This window comes from Electrona antarctica (genome assembly GCF_951216825.1).
Source record: "Electrona antarctica genome assembly, chromosome: 15".
Classification (NCBI taxonomy): Eukaryota; Metazoa; Chordata; class Actinopteri; order Myctophiformes; family Myctophidae; genus Electrona; species Electrona antarctica.
In genome coordinates this window covers 22,055,076-22,068,439 of record NC_136796.1, presented here as the reverse complement: position 1 = coordinate 22,068,439, position 13,364 = coordinate 22,055,076, and the positions used below count along the sequence as shown (strand labels likewise).

General features: G+C 43.7%; 1 protein-coding gene across 1 annotated transcript in view; it reads left to right on the top strand.

Annotated features, from left to right (window-relative positions):
• grin2da (glutamate receptor, ionotropic, N-methyl D-aspartate 2D, a) overlaps positions 1–13,364 on the top strand; it is a 237,271-nt gene that overhangs the window by 114,268 nt on the left and 109,639 nt on the right. The window lies entirely within an intron of this gene.

Below are 13,364 nucleotides of genomic sequence, written 5' to 3'. Positions count from 1 at the left end.
TACTGTACTGTACTGTACTGTACTGTACTACTCCATATTGTACTGTACTGCACTGCACTGCACTGTACTGTACTGTACTGTACTGTACTGTACTGTACTGTACTGTACTGTACTGTACTGTACTGTACTGTACTGTACACACGAGGTGTTTCAGCTGTCCGTGCTTGGACACATACACATACACATACAGTACATACATTCCGTGCTCGGACACATACATTCATAGGGACACACATAGCTGCTTATAGGAGTGGCTAGCACCACTCAAAAATGAAATTAACGTTATTCCAGCACAGTTTACGACCCCGACCAAACGTCCTCTCCCTTGCGATGGCTTATCTTTCTTGGCGGAATGGAAGTCAACCCCCAGCAGACTGTATAGTGTACGCAGCACACCATCATGTAGCTGGATGATGCATTATGAATGGTGTTTCATGTTGCAGATGATGAATTATGAATGGTGTTTCATGGAGGAATCAATGAGCACATGAAGTCCACCAGGAGCATGAGGGGGAAAGTAACCGAGCACATTCTGAGTGTTTTACTTGTAACAGAGTAGGCTACTTTTATATTCTGGTATTGCTTGACCAGGAGACAGACAGACAGACAGACACACAGGCAGGCCAGGCAGGCAGGCAGAGATGGGTTCACTGAGTCTATAAGGTTTGTATTCCATTTTGGAATTATATTCAACTAGTAGTTTTGGACTGGAATCAGTTGGTGCTCACTGCTCACTGAGCATGTTGATGAACTCATTATGCATGTTGTGCTCATAGGGTGTGATTCTTCCATGTGTGGGGCTGGGAGTATTTGTTTTCAGAGCTTGGGCATAAGTGTATTGGCGTGTGGTTGGTGGTGCTTGCATGTGTGTGGATGGTGGTGGGTATGTGTAGTATGTGGTGGGCATGAGGGGGGCCGGGCCTGCCTGTGGTGCGCTGGCATGACCTCCGGGTGGGGCAGGGGGGGCCTTGGCTGTAGAGTGGTGTCCTATGGGTGCTGCTTGGTGTCTTCTGGGTGTAGAGTAGTTTATAGGCGAGTTGTTCATCGCCCTGTTACTTCTGTAGGATATGCGCAGGGTGCGGTCGAATGCGGTGTCTTTCAGGCTCTGTGCAAAGGTTGAGATTGCTGCTTTGCAGATGTGTACTTTGTCCCACAGGCTGCTGCCGTCCAGGTCTGGGTGTTTTGCAAAGTAGACTTTGTGCTTTGTGTCACAGATTCTGGAGATCTGTGCATTGATGGTGTTGATGTCATCATCTTTGATATCACCTCTGGGTAGCAGTGCAGATATGACTACTTTTGAGGTGGGAAAACTCGAGCTGGCTTGTTCTATCACTTCTTTGATAGACTCAACCAGTTTGTGTTCTCTTCTGTGCGGTTTCAGACTGTGTGTGCCTGTGTGAATTATTATGTGTCTGGGGAACCCCAGTTCATCTTCAGTCTCTCTCTCTCTTGCTCTCTCTCTCTCCCCTTCTCTCACTCCTCCATTTCTCAACATTTCTGTATCTGTCTTTATATCTCCCTCGCCCCTCTCTCTCTCTGTGTCTCTCATTTGACCCTTTCTCTATCTCTCTTCTGTCTCGGTAATGTCTGTCTCTCTCCGTCTCTGCTTCTGTGAATGAATGGGGCTTTTAGTGTGCACTGCTGTTGTCATGGTGACACAGAAAGCTTCTCTGCAGCAGTGTGCAAAATGCTGTGCGTCTTGAGTGGCATACACACGCGTGCTTATCTGCAGCAGTGTGCAAAATGCTGTGCGTCTTGAGTGGCACACACACATGCTGATTGGCTATAGTGTGCTCCAAAATGAATAAATAAATCATATAGTCTAGAAAAATATGTACCTGTCTTGCATATTTAGTTGTTTGTATTTTATGTCTTAGCCATTGAGTTCTCACAGATGTGTACCCAGATATCGTAGGCTATTATTATACCACCTGTAATCCTTGCCACCCCCCAAAAAAAAGAAAAGAAAGAAAAAAGAAAGACAAATCTGGGATAGTCTCAGCGACTTCAGCTGGAGCCCACGGTGCCAGACAGTGTCGTATGTGGCGGTCAATTCGCGATGTCCGGCAACTGTCCCCAAGGCTTTCTCGTCGTTCCGGAGGCTGTAATGATGACTTGTGTAAGTAGTGCTGTACAGCACCTGGTCCACTGTCGACCTTACCAGATGGAAACCGGCTTATTCACTCTGTGTAGCCGTAGGTCCACCACTGGGTCGATGTGGCTGTGGATCATCCTCTCCGGAATCTTGATTGGGGAACGCAGAGCAGCGAGATAAGTCTTATGGACCCCTTGGGGTCTTTCGCAGGTTTGCTTGCCTTCAGAAGGGCGATAGATACATGTGCGTCGTATAGTTTAGATCTCCGGAAGTGCGACAAGAAGAACGATGGCGCTGGTGGATGATGAACTGCTTGGATGGATGATGAAGTCATACACAAACATTTAGAAAGATTAGCTGTTGTCGGGCAGAAACCTCTCATCTCCATATTCTAACCTTTAGTGTTTTTTTTAAGTAAAAGAATGCCGTACTTGATCATCCTAAAGTGTCACACACAAGCATCACAAGTAGTTTTGAGCTTGTAGATACTGTAGGCCTATGTCATTTTTCATGCTTTTGAATTTGAATCCTGAAAAGTAACCGTTTTGGACATGTGAGGTTTCCACACTTATACAGACACATACATTTATAAACACGCACGCACGCACGCACGCACGCACGCACGCACGCACGCACGCACGCACGCACGCACGCACGCACGCGCGCGCGTACACTTACACATACAATACATTAATAAAGTCACACATTTATACAGATAGTCACATTTGTTAAAAAAATACATTTATACTGACACACTGCTGGTTTGAGCTTTTATGCTGTTTGTTGGAGGATCTGTGCGTCATTAGTCCCTGGCTGCCCACACTCCCTCCCTCACTGAAAGACACGCACGCACACGCACACACACACGCAAGCAAACACGCACGCACGCACACACACACACTTGCTTGCTTGTGGTTGTCCATCGTGTCCGATGATGAGCATCTTCTCCTATTTGTGAGTCTTCTGGTGGCATGCACGCACGCACGCACGCACGCACGCATGCACGCACGCACGCACGCACGCACGCACGCACGCACGCACGCACGCACGCACGCACGCACGCACACACACACACACACACACACACACACACACGTGTCCGATGATGAGCATCTTCTCCTATTTGTGAGTCTTCTGGTGGCTGTATATAAAAGCGGTACTGGGGGGAACAGGGTTGGCTTTGCATGCCTCTGTCCTTCCAAGGGATGCCGAGGATCTTCTGGAGACATCTAACATGGAAGGCCTCCAGGCTTTTCTTTTTGTATTTCCTTTTCTGCTAAGCAACAAGCTATATATGCTTAGTTAGGTGATTTCTATTTTGAATAAATGTGCGTGACAGTGAATATGAAACGGAAGTGGGGATGAGTCTCCACTTAAGCTTTATCGATTACTCATGATAGAGCTTCCGTTGCTCCAGACTGTATGAGGGAAGCATTTGAAAATTGCGAGAGGCAACAGTCTGGCAACTCAAGACTAGTTAGTATCTTACGATGCATTGGCTTTTGATAGCCACCGTTTCATGTACAGTATTGCGACAGTTTCCTTACAGATAGATTATCTTTCCGCTGTTGTTTTAAAAACTTTCACAAAGCAAGTTAAGTTTTCGTGGGAAAGGGAGGAGTAAATCTTGGAGGAGACCCCTCCAAATTATTTGGCGAGCCCTCTGGGGGTCACGACCTTCAGGTTGTGAACCACTGCTCTATTATAACACAGTTCTGTTTTCATGATGCTGTTATTTGGTTTGCAACACAATCTGTTTGGAAAAGATGATGGCGATCGGTGCTCTGATATTTTTAGGACATATTGACACTGAAACAAGCATTTTGGTTTAGTACTCGGCTCTATATATTGTAACTAAACTTGTTGACGAGATTGCTTGAAGGTGATAGGGCATGTTTTGCATTTTGTGAAGCTAATTGAAAATGACTCTGAGACTGCCAAACTTCTCAGAAAGTCTGAAATTTGATTGAAATGTTTTTTGGAGTCCATTTGGGGTCACCTCTGCATCCGAAAGACATTTATTTATTGTATTATTCATGTATTCACACCGCCATTATGTTTGGAAACAAAACATGGATCTTCACAGCATGCCGAGCAAGATAACCACACATTTAAAAAGCACTGGTTCATGACACAGATTTATTATTGTTGTTTCTTATCTGAGTTGACTTTTCAACAATGTAGTTTTCACTCCCACAGAATGGCTTCTGGCAGCTTCAATAAGTCATTGCAGGCTGACCAGGCCAGACTAGGCCCATGAGCTCACAACGTGGCGCGAAGAAAAGCGTTGTGAACTTTTTTCACTTTAGTTTGTGTCCCGGGGAGACAGTATCTCTTTTTGATCATGGGCTAAACGTTTGGGAACCACTGCTGTATATCATCTTAAAAAAACACAAATAAAACACGGAAGTTCGTATAAAGAAGAGTTTTGTAGTTGGCTTAACAATCAGCTTGTCACTTATCTGCGACAAGCTGTCCTCAATTGGTTTCAAGATGTCCATATATTGCCTGCTATGTTGACGTCAGTATCAGCCTGCAGACTTTCATGTCCAGGGGAGACATACATGTTGGTGGGGGGGTTGGATGTCTCACTGACATCTTGGTGGCCTAGGTTGGTTTATTATTACAACATAACAACCACAGCACTATTATGTCAAAGGAAAGCCTGACACACACCATACAATTGATATAATTTCTGTCGGGTGGAAACTGTATGTCCAAAACTGTTACTTAAAACAAAACAGCAAAAGTAGCAGATCTATAAGCGGTTCGTGCCAGTTGATTTGCTACTTTTGATATGTTTGTGTAACACTGTAATGTCATAAAAAATAAAAAATAAACACCAAAAGTTAAAATTTTGAGATAAGAGGTTTCTGCCCGACAGCAACAATTTCTTATATTTCCTCTGATGTAGCAACAATTCATTACTGTAAAGGACACACTCTGACATGGATAATGTGTGTATTCTTACTATTTATTTTGTCCTGCATAATGTGGGTTGAGGACAAACTGTTGTATGTTGTTCATTATTGACAGTGTTACGTCTTGTGTGTGTGTTGTCTTTACCATGCTGTATCTGCCTGTACATTCGTGCCTTAGTAACTGCATCTTAACTGCTGTACGTCCTTTTCCGACTGAATTTTCCTTGCAGGATCAATAAAGGTCTTGATATCTTTCTCATCTTATCCACCAATATTGGAGAAAATGCTGAACCCTGTTGTTGGTCTTACAGGTGCAAGAGAACTAGTATGTCCGCGTTGCGCAACATTGTACCGCCACCACCAATGTGTCACTATACGTCAGAGGCTTCACTTTATCACAGTATTTCCAAATAAACCATGCAGAGAAAAGAGAGGTCAACCAGGTGCTCAAACGTAGACTGATGCAGTGCTTCTATAGGATCAAAGGAACCATGTCTTGAAAAAGAGAAAACTATCTGAGCACTCAAAAATGAGTGAGTGGGCGTACAAATCAATGTACTTTAATATTTGCTGTACTTACAATATTTACAAAAAAATCACACCCATGTGAAGTGAGGGGCACTCTTATCATCGTGCATCATGATGTAAAACAAAAAATATTTGCTCAGACACATTTGCTCATCGCACATCAACATGGTGACGTAACATGTCGATTTGCTCGTCCACATTATGACGAAGATTCTCCATTCATTGTCAATGGGAATGTAATCTTTGTGTAAGATGCAAATCTACCATAATAGCTGAATATAGGAGGGGCTAGCACCCCTCAAAAATATATAAAGAAACATGACTCGGCCAAAACTGGATCTCATCCAAAAATGCACTCTCGTCTCATCTCTAAACAAAATCTCATCAACGTGTAGAGCAGTATTAAACTGAAAAGCACCATTCCAGGTCAATTATTCTCACAGCGTTACCAGGGCCTTATCCGTCATCTTGTCCAAGAACATTGGGTTGTAATCGAGTCTATAGCGGAGGGAAGCATAAGCTGACACACCACTCTCAGTATGGAGGCAAAAGCCAGGCTTACTGTATAAGGAAGGCGAGGGGCATGCAGCGAGTTCACTGTAACAGCACCCGCAACCCTCCGGCGTACGTATGCCACCCTCCTGACAGTGGCAGAGACGTGGCCATATTGAACGCTGTGGTATGTCTGTGTACGGATGTGTACTGCTCATAGCAGATAAGCTACAAGCTGTCTGGAAGAAGCCAAACAGAAATAAGTTTTACTCTTACAGTATGTAGCTTACCTGTACACAAGATGTGACAACCTTGAACCTTGGAGCTGACTGTTACGGGTGTCGAGCAGCGTTGATTTTGACAGAGAATTCATAGTCTTTTGAATAAAATTCCATTTAGTTTTAGTCATATTTTAGAATCAAAGGTTTTAGTTTGAGTCTAGTTTTAGGTCCCTGGAGAAGGTCAGTAGACCGAAAGCTTGCAAAATAAATACTTTGATTGTGCGCAGATCTGAGTGTGCGGAGCTTCCCTTTATTTTTCTCAGGTCCAACCGACTGAAATGTTGCATTAGAAATAGCATTAATAAAGTTGAAAGAGTTTAAAGTGAGTTTAAAGTAATAAAGTGAAGACAGTGTGCGGGACTCCCCTCTTTTACTACTCTGCCACCAAAATGTGGACTGCTCTGACACCATTAAACTATGTAGATCACTAGTTTCTTTCTTTTCTGGCCTGAATAAATCATCTATTTAGGAGACCACAACTGGGGGTAAATGTGATTCCCCATAGAAAGGTTGTTTCATTCATAGTTTTTCCCCATAGTATTTATAGTTTGTATTTGTTGATGACATGTATTAATTGTGTTATTGTTATGCTATGTAGATGAATTGAATTATCATTGTAGCCTTAATGTCTGACTGTACCATTTTTGACTAAAATATTCAATCAATTAATCAAGCAATGCATCAATCAATCAGGTCTGGGGATCACCAGACCCTTATTGGATTGTGCAACATGGTTAAGTGAAAAACAAATGTTTATTTAACTCTGAGATTGTGAAAATGGAACCATGTTGCACAATCCCATGAGTTAAATAAACATTTGTTTTTAATCAAAATGGGTATCAAATTGTAGCCTGGGTTCCAGCCTGTTTCACTGCGTTCCGTGGATTTGTAAATGTCACTTCGCTACTCACTGAATACAATTGGGGTCTGTGTGGCCTAATGCATATACACTGGGGGTCCTTTAAATATAAAAAAAATAATAAGAATCATTTAATCGGCTACTCACGTCATTGTACTACTGCACCAGTGTTCAGGGCCAGACTGGAGGAGAACATGGCAAGAATGGTAGGTTTTGGCCTGGGCCATGGCTCAATGGTCCAGGCACTATAGTGAAATACGCACATCACTTCATGGAGGTGCTGGGTTCAAAAAGTAACATAGGAAAAGAAGGAAGCCGCACACTCATATGCTCCGAAGGATAAGTTTATTGACGACGTTTCGAGCCAAGGCTCTTCCAGTTTGACCAGATGAAGAGCCTTGGCTCGAAACGTCGTCAATAAACTTATCCTTCGGAGCATATGAGTGTGCGGCTTCCTTCTTTTCAATGGTCCAGGCACCTTGGCTGGTAATCCAGTCTGGCAGTGTGCCGCAGGCTCGACTCCCGATCCCTACGGCCTTTACTGCATGTCTTCCCCCCATCTCTCTCCCCATTTCAGCCTACTGTCTGTCCCTGCATAAAAAAAATAATGGTTGGTTTTAAGGTCTTTGCATCTGTAGCCGATTGCTTAGGCACCGGAACATTGCGAGCTGAATATATAGTGAGTAATTGTAATTTTTGTCCACACTCTGGTCAGGTTTCACCTAACCATAATGAAGCCTGTGTCATTGGCTTTGAAGGTTTTGTATTGCATCGCGCTCTGAGCAGATTTTGAAATTCATTGTTGGTCTAGACTCTAGCCTATAGTCTCTTGTTATCAGGGAACCCACCACTGAGGTGTTTGTCGGAGGAAGTGACAATAATGTCCACAGATCTGTTTATGTATAACAGGACATACTATTATGCCCCCGAGTCTTGGGTTGTCTGACTTACAAATAGGTTTCTCTTTCACATTCTCACTGCATCTCTTCCACTCAACTTGTATTGTGGCATTCTCTGTTTTTAGCAGCTCGCTTTCAGCTGCTGCTCTATAAACACGAGGAATGTATATATATATATATATATATATATATATATATATATATATATATATATATATATATATATATATATACATAATTAAATTCATAGACTGTGAGGCAGAATGGTGCAGGACAGATTAATGTGACTGTTCATCGTGAGGCAAAGAACAGAACAGTGGTGTAAAGAAGAGATTGTTATTCAGTGATTGTGTGTAGAAGGCTGAAGGGGTTAGCAGGGTTTCAAGCCAGTAGGTAGGTTGTGTTTTAATGCAAACAAGGAGAACATATAATAGGAGAGGGGAGGGGAGGGAGAGGAGAGCGGAGAGAAGCTTGGCATCCATCCATACAACAGTGAGTGTATATGACTTATGACCGCTGCATTGCTATATGTCTTATATATCATTTCTGTGGGTGAAGGCTGGGAAATGGGGCTTGAAAATGAAATCAGCTGGAAGAGAGGAGATCCGCATTTCATGGACACTGCCACTGTGTCTGTGGGTGTGGAAAGACACAGGCGTATACTCCTCTCTTTCCTGGTGGGTGTGCATTAGTTCTCTAACCAAGGCTGCGACCCACCAAAATAATCATATTTGAACTGGGGACCCCCAACCCTGACAAGCACTTGGAATTGTAGGCCTTACATTTAGTTTGACTCAGTTCCACATACAGGTTATTTGCCTATTTTCACAATGTTCACCTCTATTTTCTTAATTCTAATTGTTTATTCATGTATATTTTTTATATATATTTTTTTAAACACACATATGTACATGTGCGTGTGTGTGTGTGTGTGTGTGTGTGTGTGTGTGTGTGTGTGTGTGTGTGTGTGTGTGTGTGTGTGTGTGTGTGTGTGTGTGTGTGTGTGTGTGTGCAGATCAAGGCACAGCCGTAGGGTCTCTCTAATCTTACGTGCTACAGTATGTGATTTGAGCCATTGCCTATGTAAATTGTGCAGCCTTTTATGGCAATAACCGACTTAATTATTTTATTGCCATCTACGTTTATAAACGTAGATGGCCCCTGGTGGTCTGTGGACCTCGGGAGTACATTGAGAAGAACCAGTGTGCTTTATAATGGACATTTCCTGTTATAAAAGCCTCGCCCCCCCAGGTTTTGTGTGTGTTTTGTGTGCGCGCACGCACGCACGCACGCACGCACGCACGCACGCACGCACGCACGCACGCACGCACGCACGCACGCACGCACGCACGCACGCACGCACGCACGCACGCACGCACGCACGCACGCACACACACACACACACACACAAGCTCAGTATAGACTCTAGTCTAGACCATAATGCCCCTGCAGATCTCAAATATAACACCTGGTGAAAGTAGCAGGTTATGGAGTTCATTTGGACCCCTGGTGGTCTGTGGACCTCGGGAGTACATTGAGAAGAACCAGTGTGCTTTATAATGGACATTTCCTGTTATAAAAGCCTCGTCCCCCCAGGTTTTGTGTGTGTTTTGTGCACACACACACACACACACACACACACACACACACACACACACACACACACACACACACACACACACACACACACACACACACTCTTGAGTATTCATGACATTTGAGTGCAGTACATGTGTTAGGTCAATGCTACACAAGAACCTGACACTGAAAAACATACTTTGTGCGAGGGATGGGCTTTTTTGTGCCTGCGTGCGCCGTTGGGTGGGGGGGGTCTTCTGACAAGCTCAAAGAGCATGTCAACATGTTGTTTGACGTGGCTTAGCTGCAGGCAGGCAGGCACTGTGCGTAGGGCGATGATTAGAGTGGTGCTTTTTACAGTTTTCTTTTTTAGCTGCCGGGGCTTGAAAACCAGTTAGCGTGCATCTGACTGCTGGCCTTGAATCTGATTCATTCAGCACCTGTGTGTGTGTGTGTGTGTGTGTGTGTGTGTGTGTGTGTGTGTGTGTGTGTGTGTGTGTGTGTGTGTGTGTGTGTGTGTGTGTGTGTGTGTGTGTGTGTGTGTGTGTGTGTGTGTGTGTGTGTGTGTGTGTGTGTGTGTGTGTGTGTGTGTGTGTGTGTGCGCGTGCGTGCGTGCGTGCGTGCGTGCGTCACTTGACAAGTCCACCCCCTCCCCCCTGCCCCCTCTCTCTTCTACCATGCTTTTACTGTCTCGCTCCACTGTGCTGGCTAATAAAGCAGAACTGCCTTAAAGACAAAGAAACGTCACCTCTAACAGGTTGGAAAGAACAGCCTCGTTATCGGGGGTTATATCAGCTATAGGGTCAGCCTAATGGAACTGTGGGGCTAAAATGGCTGACAGGCAGACACTTTTCTCCTCACCTCAACTTAACCATATATATATATATATGCGAGGGGGTACTTTATTTGATGCAGTGTGGAGTCTTGTGATGTAGTGTGGTGTGGTGCTAAAGTTGCAGTCGAAATCCAGCTTTAGTGTTAGTGAGAGTGTTAGTTATAGGTGCACATGTGGAAGTTTTATTAGAAAGCTGTGATGTACTTTTAAGCTTAATGTTTAATTAAAGAAGGAGAGAGAACCCTGTGATTATTCTTGTACAGTAGATTCTCTCATTTGACGTATTTAACCTCTATTTCATCATAGTCACTTGAGTTCAGAGATCTCTTTTTCAATTAAGACCTAGAATGGACTACTTTCTAGCCTGTGAAATTTCAATTAATCACTTTCCACACGTACAGGAAGAAAATATATCTACAGGGCCACAATAGTCACTTCACGACACTAGGGTGTATAGGCTAAGTGGCCATTCCTAAGTTTTATTGCGACCCCATATTCATGGCACCCCTGAAGGACCCCTGTGTTAGTGAAAGTTGTGTTTTCTTCTCTTACTTCCTGCTCCGTTTCACTGTGTGAGCTATTGTTATACAGCTCAGTTATTTTCTACAAATCTCTCTTTCCACTCACCTCTTTGTATCTCTCACCTCATTTCTTGCAACTCAACACTGTGACTTCCATTCCCATCAGGGAAAATGTGTTCTGTATTGAAGAAAACCTGATGTTTGCTTCCTGCTGAGGAAGGTCTCGGTTCCATGAATTGGATTTTGTCTTGATTTCTTTTCTATTCGTGTTGTCTCTGTATCGTGTTCTTTTATTTCTTTCCTAACAAAATGCAAACACTGCAAACTCGACAAATGATCCTTGATAGTATACGCCGGGGTATTTTATGTTAGAAAATCCAGCAAATGACTTGCCACAGCGGATTCAGACAATTTGAGCTCGGATAAAGCTTCTACACAATCAATATTAGAACAAAGCTTCATTACTTTCTAAAGAGAGCTTTGTTTCGTTAGCTTTTGGTGGTTTTGCTTACCGTCGTCAAATCTGGTTTAAAAGTAACCTTTTTATCATTAAAACAAACTACAGTATTTTAAGCACACACACGCACACACACACACCTTCCAATGTATTCTTAACCAGTAAGACGCCTGAGGGCGAGAAGCGACCTTGCCCTCTAAGGGCATCCGCTCGTTGACAGCAGACTGCTGGGCGAGCACTGGCGCTTTGGCATGGGATTCAGATCAATATGGAATGAATTCTGTACTGGCCATATAAGGAGCATGCCTTGAGTGTACAGGGTTTGATGAGGTCAGATCAACATATGGAATGTCAGAACAGGTCAGCTCCATACAGTATATGGAGATCTAAGGGTGGTAGCGGGGACATTCTCTTGAGTGTACAGGGTTTGATGAGGGCCCAGGTAGGGTCAGGCCTTAATTGAGGCTTGTTGAGAACTCTAGTTTTCGTCCGGCCGGCTGCCGGGCGTGGCTGCACTAATAACTTTGGGGCAGGCCCGTCTAGAGTTTGAATGGACAGTTGGGCCCGGGCGTGGCTGCACTAATAGGCCCGTCTAGAGTTTGAAACCAAACACAGCTATGTCTACCTGCTATGCCACCTCATTATGATAATACCAACCTTATACAAAACTCTTACGTGCGTGCGTAAGAGCCTCCTAAGGTAGCACGTAGCATCAAACCCGTTTCCCGAAAGCCTTCGTTGCCACGCACTGCGTAGCCAACTAACTGGCTTTGGGAAGCACCACTTGCGTTGGTTCTCAAGAGCACAGCGTTACGTGTCTCCTTAACTGGCTTCGGGAAACGGCACTTAAGGCCTCCCTCATGAAGTCATTTAGAAACAAACCCGTTTCCCAAAAGCCTTCTTAGGATACGCAGTACTGCATGCATACGCAGCAGTTTGAAAAACTCCACCCTGACTCTTTCTGGCATCGAATGTACAGTTGGGTGCCACCGATATTGTCCCTTATCATTTGACCCATTTAGGCCTGACCTCAAAATTTTTAAAAATCCTTCTAAATCCTCCAGTTTTCTGAAATAAATATTCTCACGATTTTTCAAAAATAGCAGACCTACAAGCTCGTAGCGCGCCACTCGGTGGCGCGCTATGAGCTTGTAGATCTGCTATTTTTCAATAGCTAAATTATAACATAATGTTTAAAACACCAAAAGGGGTTAACTGTGCTTTTGCGCAGATCACGCAAACCTCAGCAAAAAGAAAAGGACAATATCGATGGCCTCCAACTGTACCTATTTCCTTTGCGCAATTCTCACTCGAGAAAGCTGATGCCTTCCCTAGCACCAGGATTTTCCTTCTTTAACATCAACGTCAAGTCCATCAATCACTGTGCGCGGGATGATGATAATCCCAGCTACATGTGTTTGGGGAGTGGTGGTTTTCTTCATTTCGTGTAAATATAAAAGCTTTGAAAATTAAACAAAATTAAGCTCAGCATCATCTATCTACCTTTAGTTCACTTTTGAATATTTTTACAAGTTGATCGGATCATCCGTGATAGCACATTTTTAATGTAAGTTTTATGTAAACGTTATAGGATCAACTGCTTACGTGTATGCTAAGGTAATACATAGCCTGTTTTGAGAGAGGCGCTTACGTGCACATTTGGGAAACACCTGCAACGTAAGGCAGCCTTCGTAGCAGAGCCTTTGTAAGGACCACAAGCAAGCCCATGCGCAAGTTCTCTTTGGGAAACGTGCCCATTATCTTCTGCTGCATTTGTACTGTATTTGTGAAACATCAAACCCAGTTTGAAGTGATGGTTTTATTTCATTGAGCTATACAGCAGATTAACTAGAGAACCAATGTTAATGTCTTTTCAAAGATCGAAACGGCAGGCTGCT